This window comes from Phyllostomus discolor, chromosome 4, assembly GCF_004126475.2.
Source record: "Phyllostomus discolor isolate MPI-MPIP mPhyDis1 chromosome 4, mPhyDis1.pri.v3, whole genome shotgun sequence".
Taxonomy (NCBI): Eukaryota; Metazoa; Chordata; class Mammalia; order Chiroptera; family Phyllostomidae; genus Phyllostomus; species Phyllostomus discolor.
Window position 1 is genome coordinate 127,249,224 of NC_040906.2, and position 16,786 is coordinate 127,266,009.

A 16,786-nucleotide genomic window follows, 5' to 3' on the forward strand; every position below is an offset into this window, starting at 1 on the left:
CTCATGTGGACCTGGTGGGAAGTTTCCAGTGATATGTTTTAGAATTCTGCCATTCACCCTATCCATTTAATTAGTTATTTGTAATTTGAGCGAGGGCAATGATGACCTGCAAATCGATTTCCAGACAAAGCTCAGCTAAGAATGATTTCTAACTAAATGAAAGACTTTGCATTTAAAAGATCTTAACTGAATAAATAATGGACCAACTGCAAAAAGGCAAAACTCAAAAGAAACACTGGAAAATCCTAGGAGCCCAAATCTGGATTGTAGAATGCTCAGTAGGAATCAGTCTGTTTAACAACAGGAGGTCTGAGCAGACTGAAAGGGCTTAGTTAATAGTAAACTGAAGTTATTGGTGGGAACTGGCTGCCAGCAATTCATTTGGTCTTCAGCTACAAGCAAGAAAAAGAACAGGGATGCTCCCTTTCTCCTCAGCGACTGATAGAATGAATCAAAATTTAACAGGACCAGGGAAGGCTGACCAGACTGGGGATGTAACTCCAAACCACTGCAAAAGAGAAGCCGTTTTAGAGTATGATTTTCACTTGCTTCAAACACTGGCAAGATCACCATAAGAAATTAACTCGTTCCTGTCACTCCCAGAGCACAGAAAAAGGATCAACGCCTGGAAGCTCCTGGAAGCAAGTTTTCAGTTTAATTCAAGGAAAAAGTTTTTAATAAATGGGGATTCCCTAAAACTGAGTGGCCCACCATTAGATGTGCCTGGCATCGGATAATTTGCTTATTAGCCATGCTAGAGAGAGAGAGGTTAGGCATCAAGTGTTGCTGGTATAAACAATATTTGTATTGCAAACTATTATAATATCGTCATAATTTCTAGTCCTACGATTTATGCTGAACAGAGTGTACATCTAAACCAAAACCACTTGGTAAAACTGAACCACGCTTCAAGAAGCAGGTCCAAGTCCCACCGCCTCTATGAAATAAATCATGACAAAAACAGGCTGCCTCTTTCACCATGCCTACCTCCTGTATTAGACCATTTGAAGTGCAACTACAGTCTTATTTTGCTTCCTAAAAATACATTTGAAACAGTCCATCTCCTAACTATATCATAAGCAACCTGAAATCATGGAACTTCAAACTACTAGGCACCCTGATAGCCAGTGAAATTAAACACACTGGCTCACAACTTCTCATTTTTGTTTTTGTTTTTGTTTTTTCCCACATAGCACATATTTAATGTTTTCACAATTGCCAATATATCCTTGCAGTGAAAGAGAAGAAATACACATTAATGGCTGCCTTGGGAGTTTCTGTGTGCCCTCTGCCTCCTTGATATATCAAAATCCCTGTATTTTTCTATTTAAAACTTCCCAGCTTCCTAATGAAAATAATGGTTGCAGAAACAGAAACCTATTCTTGCAACTTTTGCAGATAATAAAATAGGCCTTCTTCCTTTCCCTTTTTACCTTAGAACATATCAATAGATGGCATTGGGAAAACAGAAATGCCAGGAGGAAAAGGATTTTGAAGGAATGAAAGTCAAAATTTGAAATTCTCTACAGTGTAGGGTAATAGCAGCAAACTTGCACTCCAAAGACGCCAGGCTGCATTTCCTCTTCAGTGCAGTTTGGAAAGATTGTAGCTCTGTATATGTCAATTCCTTGAAAACACAGCTTTGGATAAAATAGATTGGCCTTGCCTAAGGATTGGCAATCCTAAACAATAAGAGAAAGAAAGAGAAAAAACATCTGCTAACATTATGATAAATGCTCATCTTTGGGGAAAAACTGGAAGAGGGGATAAACATGCACACATTTATTTAAAATTTAAGTCATCGGTACTCAAATCAAGTTTGAAAATGTGAAATTATAATTGCTTTTCTAGACTTCTGTAGGCTGCTTTAGGCCCAAAGTTCAAACACATGGCATATTAGAAATTTAGAATTTAACTTGACAGCCACACCCAAGATGAGGTAGAAACATGTAAAATGCACAAACTCATTGCATTACTCACATTTAGCATTTAATAATTTAATGTCTGCCCAAATAATGTCCAATCTGAAATTACACTATCCACCTAAAAATTAAACATATTTAGAGCCACAGTCATGAAAACACATATGCACAAGTGACTCTATCATTGGTAACTCTCCAGACATTCATTTAATTAACTCGTTTTGGGGGTCTGGCACAAATAATGCCCTTTTTTATTACAAAATCTTTTATTACAAAATCATAAGCATGTAATTCTGTAACATAACATAACATCACACTCAAGCACACCATATGGCATTTTAGGTGAAATGTTCAAATTAAAACTATAAATTATTACACCCATATTATTACCCTACCACACTCAAGCAGGTGTTACTTCTGCTGGGACCTGCAGAATGAATAGGAGATCAAAAATATTCACTTTTTTCCAGGGTTCTAACATCTGTACTCTAAAAATACTTGATTTTTATTTTCCCAAAGACTCCATAACTTCCTTCTGTCAAGCCTCAGTCAGTTCAGTTCATCATGCTGTTTTGTTTTGTCTTGTCTTGTGCTTCATAAAAGACATGCTTAATCTAAATGCTTTGTAGAAACTTATTGATGTACATTATACACATTGAAATCATCACAGTTCTGAGCAGAACATAGATCTAGGCACAGCCCTAATGATAAACCTCCAGACTAGGGGGTAAGAGACAATTAACATAGAAAGAACCACAACAACTTCCTCAAGGCACTCTACCTTAGCAACAATGGTATAGGGTTAAGAGCTTTGTGGTATGACAACTCACCCTGACATGCAGAGCATCCATGGAGAAATTTGCTAAGAGATGGTTAATCCTTGAAGACAGGGATCATGTCTTACTTATTGCTGCATCCCTAGGATCTATTTTAACCATAGAAAGAGCTGAAAATATTTGCTAAATGAATTAATGCATACCCTATAGGATGTATACAAGTCTGGGCTGCAGCAGCAAAGAGGCAATGGGATAATAAAACCCAGGGCTACATCTGCCCTGAGAAAAAGCTATCTTCTGATTTTCACAAGCCCTGATATTAGCTATCTGTGGCCCTCACCAAAAATATCTCTACAACTGCCAAATCTAGGAGCTTATGACAAGCCATCTGCACCTATAAGCAAAAATTAAGGATACTGTCAATCCTATTCAACAAGCACAATGACCTTCTGGGACTGTGCCATGTGGCAAAGGATAACAGCCTCTTGGACTCCAGAATCAACACCAAGAATCACAAGGAGTTGCTCTCCAAAGCCACTGTTATTGCTACTATGGCCTTGCCAGCTTCAGGAGACTCCTCCCCTGCACTACAATCTCCTCTCCCCATCTCAACGTGGATAACAGCGGAAATTTGAATCTGTTTCTTCTCCATGACTCAGGTTGTACAGACGATGGTCTCATCCAAAGAGGTAACATGCTTTTCAAAAAGTAGATATTCAAATCACAAATGTGTAAAAGCCTAGAAATAGGGAGAATATTGTTATTTATGATACAATATTCTATTTTAGTACTTTTTATCTGCCAGAATCTAAGCTCAAGCATTTGTACTATCCCATTTAACTTTCCTGATCACTCTACCAAATAGGTCCTATGATTCTTAATTAACAGATGGGTGAATTAAACTTTAGAAGGTTTAACACCAGGCACAAGGTCACACAGGTGGTGAGGGTCAGGGCCACAACTGCAGGACACCCATGAATTTAGCTATTGCCTTTTATGGTGTCAATGTAGTAGAGTACATAATATTCTTTTAGCATTCACAGGAGTCATAAACTAATTTTTCTGCTTTAAAAAAATTTCTTGTGTCATTCTAACCAAATTTTACTATCTGTATTTAGTGTGTCTGATATTGAAAGTACATCTTGCAAAACACGTACTTTATGAATTACAGGAACACAAATTAATCACACTATAACATCATTATCTCTCATTTGTATGAGAATTCAAAATTATAATTTCAAATGTTTCTATCTACAAAGTATGTAGTTATGCATTCATTTTGCATTATAAAAGTAATACATGTATATTAAAAAATAAACAAAAGCGGGAAAAAATACCTAGCATTCTGCCACCCAAACACAACTGTTAACATTTTGAGAAACATGTAATTTAGAGCTCAAAAATATAATTTGATTACTCATATAAACATGATTTCCTTCACCAAACCCATAATTCAGAATCAGAAAAATGTTTTTTCAAGTGTTCAAAAGACCAGTGGACATTATTTACATAATTCCTACATGGAGGCCAAGAAAAATTCATTTAGGCATCATTAAAATTTTCTGGAAATAAAAAGATCTGTTATTTCATTATTCCTCATTCACAGTAACATCCATCTTTTGTACACATTCAAAAAGTATGTTATTAGGCATTTTAGGAATACATTTTCCATTTCTCAATATACTAATTTCCCCAAGGATGCTACTCCACAATTAACTCTATATACAGATTCTCCAAACTGCAATTCTTTACATGTTCCATGATGGCTTCCAAAGGGTGATAACCAAGAAAAAGGAAAATGTGCAAAGAGCAAAACGAAAGAAGACTTCATAAATACACCTGCCTGTTGGGAACTGCCCTGCCTGGTATCAGAAGCTGTAACCCCTGCTAAGGCTAAGGGAATGACCTCTGCGCACTCTGTGCTGAGCATGTGATGAAATACATATGTAGTAGAAAGCACACTATACATTTGGACCATAAGCCACCAAGGACACAAAAGCTTATCTCCCTGGCAGAAGCACCGCTTCTGCTCCTTTTACCTCACCCAGCCTGGCCCCCAATTCTTGGTCGGTTAGCCAATGACAGGTAAGATTCCCCAAGGGGAGAATGAACTCAGACGGGCACAATCAGGTGGGAGGCCCCCAAGGAAGGACTTTGGGGACTACAGCAAAAGGGGGTGATGGACCCTCACCCCTCAGCTTTGACATAGCCTGAGTCCTCATTGTCTGAGAGAAAATATCCTAATCTCTTGGTTGCCTTAGTTCCCTTGCTCCACCTAAGCCTGAAACAATGACAGGGTGGTGCAGCCCTGTGCTGGAAAGAGCAGGTTCCCCAGGTGATCAGGTCTAAGAAAGAATATGTGAAATCCTATGAAACCTGCTTAGTTTAGAATGCTCTCAGTTGAATGATAAGGGTCCAAGGAAGAAGTAAGTTTTTCCTTCAAGTTTTTTACAGCTCTTTGACCCTGACTCAAAATAGGCCCTCAGACTTCCTTGTTACCTATTGTTCGATCCTTACTTCCTGGCAATGAGTAATGAGCTTCACCTGAATTCTTATGCAAACGAACCCAATAAAAAGCCTGCTAGGGGCGGGAGAACAAGGCGCTCTCCCTTAGGGGCACTCTCCCCTAGGGAGGGTGGCCATGGCACTCCCCACTAGAGAGAGTGGCCATTCCATTCCTATTTCTCCACAAGACCTGGTTGTCTCTGTGTATGTTTTTTCTCATGTTTCGCTGAGCCATCCGCAGCGTTCTGTGGTCACTGCCAGTCGGTGGCCACGACACCTGCCCAGCTCTCCCTTACTGCATGCTTCTCAAAGTTACCAACTTTTCATTGAGTTGTAGCAGGCTGGAATGGGAAGCCAGGTTTCCCATTCCTGGTCCAGAACCTTTTTGGAAATAATGAGAGCAATATATTTATTTAGCACTTGACATATAAATATTATTACTATTATTTAGATGGTGGTATAGAAATGACATATAACTTGGACTGTAGGTACCTACCTGCTCACACTACACACTCAGAAGTCTGCTTTCACTAAATACACAGGAATTTACATGAGGTTCCTTGTGCCTCCACTTGCCATCAAGAGCTCTGAATCCCACTGGCTCTTGTCATCCCTGCCCCCTCCTCATTCCAGTGAGTCCCCAACAGGGACTCTGCCTATACCATTCTAGTTAAGCCAGTTACCATGTCATCCCTGCTTCTCACAGTTTTTATTTCACTCTCATTTCAAACCTTAGTCCAGGGGTTCTAGGTTACTAGTAATTTGGTCGTGGTGAGAAAAGTAAAGGCACTACAGAATGATGAAAAGCTGGACTGCCAAAAGGGGAGTTTCTACAGGGCAGTAGTGGACTTGACTACATTCTCAGGACTTTGGACATTTACCTTCTCCACCATGCCTCTCTCTGGAATAACCTCTCCACATCTTGCCAAGATATACCTTCAAGCCACGTTCAACCCATTGTACAGACCAACACATGGAATTACATCAAGCAAGAATCAAAAATGGTTTGAGAAGAAACTAAGTGATACATCATGCCATGCTTGTAGATTTTTCTAAATTCAATGAGAATTATTTTGCCCTATACATTTTTCACTTATACATATTATAAAATGTTATTTTATATAATAAATTGAAGGGAGTTTTTCCATTAATTTTTTTCCAGTGGGCTATTAATAGACTAACTGAACTTAGCAACTTCTCTGAATCCTCCTAGGATAGCCAGGCATCTGGTAGGCACTTAATTGCTATTTGATGAATGGCCAAACCCTTACAAAGAATGTTCCTCCTTGTCTTATCTTTAATATTACATCTATTCAGGGTATTACTGGAAACACATGCCAACACAAACCCCATGAGATCAATCAAACTCTCTCTTCCTAAAAAAGTAGCAAAATTCATGTACAAAAGCTTTAGAATTGTCTAAAGTATATATTTCAATAAGTTTTTCCAATCATTGGATCACCTATGGATTTGAAAGTTACCATGGAAATATAATAGATATTTTCTGAATGTTTGTTTTTATTAACTCCTATTACATAATAAAAAATTTTTAAATGATTTCCAAAAACTATTTTAGTAGAACTTTCTATAAAGTTTAAACTTCACTAGAATGTCTTTTTACTTTAAATTTTAAAAAGGAAATTTTCTTGGTCTTTAATCTTTTTTTCTTAACACCGATCACTGTAAAAACAAATAGTTAAGGGGTAACATAACACTGCAATCACGACTAAATTGACCTAAATCAAAACAAGACAAGTCAAAACAAAAACTAAACACTGAATCGAGCACAAGCAACTGGCAGGATTCCCAGAAGGTCACCAAACTTAGACTTGAGAAAACTGTCAACATTTCCTGAAATCTTCGAAGATACCTTCTAGAGGTTTTCATTAGTGAAAGCCAAAATGTCAAAGAAACAACAAAGAGGAAAAAACTAAATTAAATCCTTAGAGAAGACAAACCTAGTGGAAAAGATTATCCTTTTCACAACTGATACCTATGGATTATTTTTTTGTTTGTCATTGTGGACATATTATTTTTGGTGGTTTTTATTTAGGAAATCTTTTGAATAAATAACCCTGAAATCAAATTGGGTGAAATGGGGCAAGAAAATCTATAGTATACCAAAAACTGTCTCTTATATTATGTGCCTCTGTCACGCTATCTGATTCTTCAAAAGACAAAGTAGTTAAATAAAAAATGTGGAGTAGAAGACAGGAGACCTGAGCTGTTATCCAAGGCCACCACTAGCTATTCATGAGCCCTTAGCCAAGAATGATGTCTCCAAGCCTGTCTCCTCACTTATATTAGACAAATCCTAGTTGCCCTTACTGTTCTAAAAAGTCTATGAGTACATGGAAATCCTATGGATACAGTTAATAGACCTCTTTATATAAAGGGCATAATTACTTTATTCATTTTCACAATAAATGAACCAAACTGATTAATTTTTAATTGGTTTGGGTGTCCATATTCTAAAAAACTTTCTCAAGTGATTCCAATGTGCAGTCAGGTTTGGGGACCAGTGGCATAAATCAGTGATTCTTAACATGAGGTGTCTGGCCAGCAGCAGTGGTATCTGAGAATTTTAAAAAATGTTCCAAATGTTGTATTATTTTCTGAGAAACTTGAAGTACTTCACATATTCTGAAATTCCCCCCACTAGCTAAAAGAGAAAAAACATCAAATGAACATAATGTAAATTACTACTTCTTTTTTAGAATCCACTTTTCAGAGGTGAAAATAGAAAAGAAAGCTGTAGCTTAAACCATTCATTAATGTCCAAGGTAAAATAATAGCAAATTCTCTCTTTTTTTTAACCCTCAATTGAGAGCATGGTTATTGATTTTAGAAAGAAACATCTATATAAGAAAGAAACACTGATTGGTTTCCCCTCATATGTGCCCCAACTGGGAATCAAACCTGCAACCTAGGTATGTGCCCTGACCAGGAATCGAACCCACAACATTTCAGTGCACAGGATGATGCTCCAACCAACTGAGCCTCACCAGGCAGGACAATAATAGTGAACTCTTAGTAAGTGTTTACTATGAGCCAGCACTATTTGTATACATAGGGTCCAGCAGAAGTAATGCCATTGAGTATAGGTAGGGTATGCAAATGTCTTACATGAGACAGACGGCAACTTAAACATTTCACCTTAAATGTCATACGGCGTACCTGAGCGTGCTATTGTTATGTTACAGAATTACATGTTTATGATTTTTATAATAAAATATTGTATGTAATAAAAAGGGGTGTTATTTATGCTGGACTACACACACACACACACACACACACACACTCTCTCCCTCTCTCTCTCTCTGTACAACAATCCTGTTGAGGTAGCTACTGTGACCCCATTTTTACTAATTAGGAAACAGAAGCAAAAAAAGGTTATGTAACTTGACCTACATCGAACAACTACCAAGGCACAGAGGCAGGGTCAAGGCTAGGCAGCCTGGCTGAAGAGTGTGCATCTTTAATCATGAACTGGAGAAAGTCGAGGAACTTGGCCTGCATGGCTAATTCTCTTTGAGTGAGACTGGACTACCTGCCAGAAATAAACATTTCAACTTTGTTTTCACAAGAATAATAATGAATCAAGCTAAAGAATTACTATTGCATTCTCAGCAGTATAATCTAAACATAATAAATACAAAATAAAAACATGTATCCATTTTCTGTGATGTGTTTACTCATAAGACTTTCAAAATTGGACTTAATAGTAAAACAACCCACTTTGAAATAAATAGGGCCCTCAAAATGAACCTAAATGAGTGCCAGGTAATGCTCATCAAAACCTTTTAAGTGAGCCAGGTTATGTAAATCAAGTGCAATTAAGCAAACTTCTTTATGATCATCTCTGCTCCAGGCTTTATGCCTGTAAGCAGAGAATTATAAAATTACTGAGGAGCATTTCAATATTGATTGTTCCTAATTGGCCACATCCTGTCACTGAATTGCGACATCACAGACTCTCTTGGCTCTGCAGTTAGATTATCCAGAACACTAATTTGAGTGCTGAGAGTTTGAATTTGCTTCCACATGTCTTCATTTCTCCCATGAAGAGATGTGCCTCTGATCTTTCATCTCCACAGATACTCATCTCATACACAGTGAGCCAAACAAAAACTCTACTAATATTAAATTGTAATTACATTTAACTTAATAACATTAAATTCTAATTCTATTCAATTTAATAACATTGTTGTCATTTCAAAAGTATCCTAATAAAGACATGATTTCCTGAATGTAGGAGTCACGACGATGCTTATATGCTGGAACATGGACTATGTTTAGTGTTCTAAAAGTTACACAAGATTGGTAGCAGGCAGGGTATAACTTCTTGCACTTGAAATGCAAATCAAAACTACAACAAGATATGCCTCACACCTGTTAGAGTGGCTATTATCAACAAGACAAGTAATACAAGCAATTGGAGAGGTTGTACAATAAAAGGAACCCTCATTCACTGCTGGTGGGAATGCAGGATGGTACAGCCACTATGGAAAACAATATGGCAGTTCCTCAAAAACTTTATAGAGTTACCATATGACCCAGCAACCCTTCTTCTGGATATCTACCCAAAAAATTTGAAAACATTTATTCGCAAAGCTATATACACTCCTATGTGCACTGCAGCATTATTCATGGTGGTCAAGACACAGAAACAGCCCTGGATGGTGTGGCTCAGTGGACTGAGTGCTGGCCTGAGAACCAAAGGGTCATGGGTTCGATTCTCAGTCATGATATATGCCTGGGTTGTGGGGCAAGCCCCCAGTAGGGGAACATGGGAAGCAGCCACACACTGATGTTTCTCTCCTTCTCTTTTTCCTTCCCTTCCCCTCTGTTTAAAAATAAATCAATAATCTTAAACCAAAAAGACATCAAAACAACTGGCATCATTTAATAGACAGTTGGATAAAGATGTGGTACATAATGGTGGAATACTACTCAATCATAAGAAAAGATGAAATATTGCCATTTGGGGCAACATGGATGATCTTGAGAATATCATACTAAGTGAAATATGTCACATGAAAAAAGTCAAAAACCATATAATTTCACTCATAGGTGGGATATAAAACTGAAAGCAACAAATGAAGAAACAGGAAAAACAAACGAAAACTCATAGACACAGGCAGCAGTATAGTGGTTACCACAGGGAAGGGAGTTGGGAGAAGTAGTAAAGTGTTGGGAACTGCCCTGACTGGTATCAGAAGCTGAAACCCCCGCCTAGGCTAAGGCTAAGGGAACGCCATTGGAACTGTAAGCCAGCAAGGAGACAAAAGCTTATCTCCCTGGCAGGAATGCTGCTTCTGCTGCTTTATTCATAACTGAACCCCAAAAAGCTTGTTCAGTTAGCCAAAGACGGGTAAGATTCCCCAAGGGGGGAACGACCTAAGACAGGCACAATCACTTTGGGAGGTCCCCCAAAAGAAGGACTTGGGGGGCTGCAGCAAAATGGGGTGCTGGACCCTCGCTCCTCGGCTTTGACATAGCCTGAGTTCTCATCGTCTGGGAGAAAATCTCCTTATCTCTTGGTTGCCTTAGTTCCCTTGCTCCACCTAAGCCTGAAACAATGACAGGGTGGTGCAGCTCTGTGCTGAAAAGGGCGGATTCCCTGGGTGATCAGGCCTAAGAAAGAACATGTAAATTACTGTGAAACCTTCTTTGTTTAGAATGCTCTCAGTTGAATCAGAGGGGTCCTAGGAGGAAGTTAGTTTGTTCCTCAAAGTCTTACAGCTCTTTGACCCCGACTCAATAGACCAGCAGAGTTCCTTGTTTTCTATAGTTCCTTACTTCCCCCTGATAAGTACTGTACTTTACCTGAATTATTATGCAAAATGAGCCCAATAAAAGCAGGTATGGATGGTAAATCCGCGCGTTCCTCACTAGAAGGGGTGGCCATTTCGTCCCTACTTCTCCACAGAAACTAGATTGCCTCTGTGCATGTTTTTTCTCATGTGTTTTTCGTCAAGCCATCCACAGCATTCTGTGATCACTGCTGGCTGGTGACCCACGCATCAGTAAAGAATAAAGGGGTCAAATATATGGTGACAAGGAGATTGGACTTTGGCTGGTAAACACAGTTTAATATACGATGATAGATTATAGAATGTTTAGGTTATATTATAGAATTTTGACACCTATATAATTTTATTAACCAGTATCACCCAGTAAATTTAAAAAGATAACACAAGATGAATCATAAAAAGGCATTGGTTAAAAGTCTGATATTCAATTTATCACTGAAAGGAAAATCAAAACCAATTTCAAATACAAAATCATTTGGCATCCTTTTCGGAATTAATATCATAAATATTTTTTTCAGTAGAACCATTTGGTCCCAAGAGTATCATACAGATTAGTTCCAATCAAATAATGTGAAAGAAATTGCTTTTTGTACATGTGATTTGAAATATTTTGAAATTATTGCAGTTATGGAGGAAAAGGACTCTTAAATGATCTCCCCTACATTTTTGCCAATTTAGGCCTATCCTTGCTGTGTGTCACCATTTTGCTGTGTCTTATATTGTCTTGAAGAAATCTTAACGTCACTGGTTAAGGTTTCATTTTATTTTCTCTCTCAAGAACCTAAGAAACACCAGATAGTACTTCTCAATTGCTTCTCTTGGAGGCTACAGCAGGCCTCTTTTAGATGCTCTCTTACCATAGGAATTTCTTTTATAAGGAATGACAAGGAGAGCTAGAGTTATAGACTATTTAAATGTGAATATTAATAGATTATGAACTCCACAACATGGTGAAATTCTTCACCAGGGACAGTGACTAGATAAAAACCAGGTTGTTAATTTGAAGCCCAGCTTTTTAAAAATTTTATTCTAGAAAGTTCTATATAAAATATGCAATAAAATTATGAAGACAAATTGAGGGTAACCATATATTCAATTAGGTAAAAAGCAAAAACTTTAAATTCTAAGGGTGAGGTTGGCATGCAAAGAAATGTAAAATTTGACCATATTATCAATATTACTGTATTTTTCATTTCCAGGAGTTTGGGAATTAGACTTCTATTATATTTTCAGTGTGTGTGTGGTATGTTTACAAATATTTAACTTACTATGCTAGACACTGTGGAAGCATTATTTCATTTATCTCAAGCAACAATATTAGAATTATGAAGTATTCACTATACTACTACAGTCCCCATTTAACAGATGAGAAAAGCGAGGCTTGGAAAATTTAGGCCACCGTCTGGGAAAATGGAGAAGCAAAGAACAGGTGTTGAGCATGAGGCTTGAGACCAAAGGTCCTGTTTCTAATCACCATCTACATTTCCCCAGTTTTCTAAACATAGGCTTAGTACCTGTCCCTTAACAAGTTTATATACCTCAATCATAAATTGGCACGAACAGCAATTTGGAAAATAAACATTCCCTACAGAAAGTCTTCGCACAATCAGCACTGCGTTCGCTGCAGCACACGTGTGCTGCAGCTGGAGTCACGCCTATTCCGGCTTTATTTTGTCCGCTGCTAGATTCTCTAATCCACTTAAGCTTATTTGCAAAGTCATTTTATTTCTGTACTAATGACTTAAAAAGAGCTGGATTTTCTTTTTGCCAAAATTTTGAAATCTCAGATCTCTATTATAAGAAAAAAAGAGCCACTTCGGACATTCCAGAAACATGTAATGCTGAATTCCCTTTCACTCTAGAGAATTGGCACGAATCCCTTAAACCTCCAATTGCTTTTAAGAAAAAAATACTGGCATATGAGTCCAGTAGTGTGCACTGATGATAGGGATGATCTGGGATCATGTCATCAGGGGCCAAAGGTTCATGTTACAGCTAGAGGACACTTGTGTACATTTCTTCTTTGGCTTCACTTCAACATTGAAAAAAAGAAAATTCCTTCTTTCTCCTAAAGCAAATATGTTAATTCTGCAATGTAAAAATTACTCAAGATGATATTTAAGCCTCTGTCCTTCATAGAATCCTCCGAAGTCCACAGTATACCTTAGATTTTCCAAAAATGACTTCTTTCCTCCTCCTTATGCAGAGGGGCATCTGCAGGTGTTTGGCCTTACCTGATCAGAGATCCAACCCAGGTCCTCAAAAGTGAGCAAGCTCTAGCATCACCTGGAGGGCTCAGCAAAACAGGGAGCTAGGCCCTAGCCCCAGACTTTCAGCCCCACCCTAGATTTTGCATTTCTAAAAATTCGAAGGTGATGCAGGCCAGAGAGCACATTCTGAAAAACCACTGTTCTCACTGGTTCCCAAACTACTGCACCTGAGAATCACCTGAGAACAGTTTTTTAAAAGTAGACGTCCAAAGTCCCACTCCCAGAGATTGTGATTTCATTGGTCTGCGGTGCTGCTCAAGCACTGAATTTTTTTTAAGCTCCCTAGTGAACCTACTATGCAGCGAGAATAAAGAACCTCTGGTCCACCTCACACAGTCCCCTGCCCTGTGCGCCCAGCTTACCACTCCCAGCCGCGCCACGTGTGGATGCCACAGCCTCCTCCAAGGAGATAGAGGAAGATGAGTTTAGGGAAGCAAATCCCCGAATGTTATTCTTTCTCACAGGCCAAACACTCTGAACAGAAATCAGTGCCTATCGAACCTCTAGATTCATTAACACCCAAGTAACTTTGGAAGACAAACCCTGACATCCCAGACTCCAGCTGGACACAGAATCTACCTCCCGGTTCACCAAGCATTGCAGTGCCAGGAGAAAACTGCACCCTCAAATGCCAAAATGCAGCCCCGGAAGGGCCAGCACTGAAGCCCCCTATATGTCATTCTGGCCGGGAGAGGAGAGAAATAGGTGTCACCTTACCTGGCACTGCGTCCAGTGTCGGGGCTGCAGTCGCAGCCAGCTGCCTTCTCCACCAGGGGTACAGGACGTCCCAGGCAGTGACCAGCCCCAACCCGGACAAAAACTGGGCTGAAGCCGGTTCGCTGCCCTCCGTCCTGAGCCCCGTCTCCCGTCTCCCCGCTGCGGCCAGAGCGGAGCGCAGCGGCTCGGGAACTCACTTACAGCCCTCCGGAGGCGGAGCCCGCGAGATAAGGTTGGCGCTCCCTACCCGCCCCCTTTCCCAGGCGAAGGCCAGAGGGTGGGTTTTGGACCTGGATCTCCAAGTGCCAGCTGCTAGTGGAACGCTGACAGAACCATGTTCATTTCAAATCCTGCGGGGACCACAAAATTGCACCCCTGGGAGGAGGCAGGATGAGGGGCTACTAGGAAGCAGGAAAGGTAGGAGCGACTCAGAGGTTAAAAGGACAAGCACTAGGGAGGCAGGGACCTGGGAGCATCACCTGCACTCACCAAAGGAGACCTTCCTCCCTTGGCCTGTGAGAAGGGCCCCTCTGGCTGCCAGGGTCAGTCACCCTAATCCACCCAACAACAAATTGACTGATGAATCTGCCTTTAAGCTAAAATAATAGCTGCCGGAAAATCTGAGAAGAGTTCAGTACAGATAGGCAGTCTTTTGAGGATTTACGAGATGTAAGAAAGTGCTGCCTTAGGACAATAAAGTAGTGTTCTGTCCCTTTTAGTCTGTTCTTCACAGAGCAGTCAGAAAGTACTTTAACATGCATGTGCTTAAGGCACCACTGTTTTCTGGCAACCCAGCATGCTTTCACCTGCCACTCTCCCCACTTCTCACCTTGCTTCCCCACAATGTGGCCTGTGGGCCCTTTCTCACACACACCAGTGTGTTCTCCCCTCTCACTTGCTACTTCTCCGCTTCCAAAGCTCCCTTCCAGACCTTACTGTGAATGCCAGCTTCTCTTCATTCAAGTCTCAAATGTCACTTCCAGAGAGTCCTTCCTGCACAACTCACCCCAATGGAAACCCACACAATCACGCCCATTCCCTAACCCCATTTCTTTGGAAATTTTATTATTTTTTGCTGTTTTGTTTTGAAATTTTATTATTTGTTTGTTGTTTTTTGGTTTTGCTTCCATCCCAAGGTAAGCTCTACAAGGACAGAGCTTTATACCCAGCTTTATATTCTGTATCTAAAGCAATAGCTGGAATATAACAGGTGCTTAATAAATATTGACTGAATAGATGTGTGAATTAATATCTCCCTAGAGATATTAATATCTTCCCCAGAGAACCTTGACAAAGAATGCCTTCCTTCATTATCTCAATCCTACTGAATTCAAGGTCATATACAAATATCCTGGAATGATCATCATTTGCTGCACTTAATTCATTTATTCATTCATTCATACATTCATGTTATATAGCCCATTGTCATGCAAATAAGAGTCTTCATGGATCATATCAATGAAAATATAAAAGTAAATTTTTAATATAAAGATATGGATACTAATTTCCAAATAACACTTTTATTAATGAAGAGAACACATTCCAAATTCTTGGCAAATGGCCTCTTCTACTTTGCAGAGAAAACAGAAGCCTGCCAAAACAAAATCTACACCCAATTGTTTCATCTATCTTTGCATTTATTGAAATAGAAAAGGGGTCTCCCACTTTTTCTCATGTCCTACCTCTTTCTGTTTCCTAAGAACCACCCCCTTAATGGTTCCATCTTCTCTTGCATCATTAAACTAATAGCTTATCTGAACTTACTCCAGGCTCTCCTATATAATTACATCTCCCAAATAATTACATACTGGTCTTCTTAACACTTCCCAAAACTGCTCCAGCCAAGTTTGCTAGCAATCTCAAATATTCAATGGACTAGTGTAGTGGTACTTCATCAGATTCTGGTTCAGAAGTGTGGTGATGGGGACCTAGGGATCTGCAGTTTGCAGAAGCTCCCCCCTAGGTTATGACAGCACACACTTTTTGTTAAGAATGTTGCAAAGGCTACCTGTTCTTTTATTTCTGAATATCTTAGTTTTCAATCAAGTTGGTCCCTACTCTAGCCATCTTCAAATATTTTCTTCCCTTGTCTTTATTAACTTTTCACCTACCAATTTTCTCTGCTACAGGCTCCTCTTCCATCTCTGGGTACTCAGCCCTAAGTTTCTGTTCTCCCAGTGAACTCTCTTTAAGCAATGCTATCCATTTCCATAGCTTCTTTGATAGTTGTGGTTCTTAACCTGGAATTCATGTTTAGTCATCTGGGAATATGTTGACCCTAGCATTTGCATCCAGTATTCTGTGTGTGTGTGTGTGTGTAAATTTTTTGAGGAGAGGTGTTTTAATGTTATTTTAGATTATCAAAGCATGACCTTCTGACCACTATCCCACCCACAAAAAGGGTTAAGAGCTGATCATCTACCTACATGTCTGCATCTCCAACCTGGATCTCTTCCCCAAATTTCAACCAGTATCACAACTGTTCACTGGACATCTCCATTTGTATGAATGTCAGATACTTCAAATAAAACACAGACAAAGGTGATCTATTATCATTCTGCTCCCAAAACCCTGTTCCTCCTCTCTGTATTCCCTAACTTTCCCAAAGTTACCAGCATTTATCCAGTTGTGCAAGATGGGATCTTGCCATAGTCTCCACCCTAAAGTGAATCTGGCCCTTTCCTGATAAAAACAACAACATGATTTTCTAATACTCTTCAGATAAGCTCTGAACTCTTCCCCATGCCTCCACGGCTGTTGTGACCTTGCTCACAAGGTAA

At 39.4% G+C, this 16,786-nt stretch overlaps 1 protein-coding gene across 6 annotated transcripts in view; it reads right to left on the bottom strand.

Moving 5' to 3' along the window:
- Positions 1–14,214, bottom strand: part of COL21A1 (collagen type XXI alpha 1 chain) — a 174,898-nt gene extending 160,684 nt beyond the window's left edge. For all 6 annotated transcript variants that reach the window (XM_036024263.1, XM_036024260.1, XM_036024265.1 and 3 more), the window contains exon 1: positions 14,007–14,214. The gene's annotated coding sequence lies outside the window, so the exon portion shown is untranslated. The remainder of the gene's footprint in view (positions 1–14,006) is intronic.
- Positions 14,215–16,786: the final 2,572 nt, after the last annotated feature.